Genomic DNA, 981 nt, shown 5'->3' with positions numbered 1-981 from the left:
TCTCTCTAGATCACTGACTATGGAGCTCTTTTCGGCAAGCTTTTGCCACTTAGCGTTGTAAAACTCAACATGTCTCGGCGCGATGAGCTCTTGCAGCGTCCATCCCCTACTGAACCATCGGCTGCTTGCAAATGGACCCAAAGATACCGCATTGCGACTTAGATTGTCATTCTCAACATCCTCTAAGTGAGCATAACACACTGCAGAGTCGTGATACCACCGATACATAGAGTTGATAGCTTCGCCTAGTTCGGCGCTGCTGGTCTTGTCGATACAGCATGAATCCACCCACGCATATTCAAGACCGTCGCGATTGGCCTGACGGCATGTAGCCTCAATTTTGTGGAAAGCCTGCTTTGACTGGAGTTTGACACCCCCAGATTGAAGATCCTGGAGGGTGATCTCGTTTGCGCCCCATGTGTGCGACAAGATCGCGTACTTGGGAATGCACCCGATGAACTCCTTGAGTTGCATCGCGGGTGTGTGAATGAGCCGCATCATTTTGTGGCTCGGGTGCGCAGCGAGTTGCGTACTTGACTGCAGTAAAGAGTTTGGTTCAAGTTCATGGTGAGTTCACCCACAGCAAAGACACTGGGCGTCCTGTAAGATGTCGTCAATGAAGTTCTTACGATTGTTGCTTTCGGAAACGGATGATCAGCTCGACAAGGGCTGGTCAGCTCATCATCAGAACAGGACTAGGGTCAGACAGGCCTATGCGAGCCAATCAAACAGCCCAGTCGACGCTAAATTGCCAAATTGATTACTTCATCCTGGGTTGTAGCCGTTATGCTTGTGTTAGGAAATGAAATGCTGCTTTTCTTCCAATTGCTCAGAGCTTTTAAAACCGTCGGTTTATTTCAATCAGTGCCTCTAGCGTAAGTCCAGAGAAATGAAATGGGTGTCTTCTGTTGTTTCCAAATTTCAAATACCCCCGCCACCCTGATCGTCAGTAATAGCTGTCTAACATATGTTGAGCAAGTA

This window comes from Colletotrichum chrysophilum, assembly GCF_026319265.1.
Source record: "Colletotrichum chrysophilum strain AFK26 chromosome Unknown scaffold_99, whole genome shotgun sequence".
Classification (NCBI taxonomy): Eukaryota; Fungi; Ascomycota; class Sordariomycetes; order Glomerellales; family Glomerellaceae; genus Colletotrichum; species Colletotrichum chrysophilum.
The sequence above is the reverse complement of the archived record's forward strand: the minus strand, read 5'-3'. Positions refer to the sequence as shown.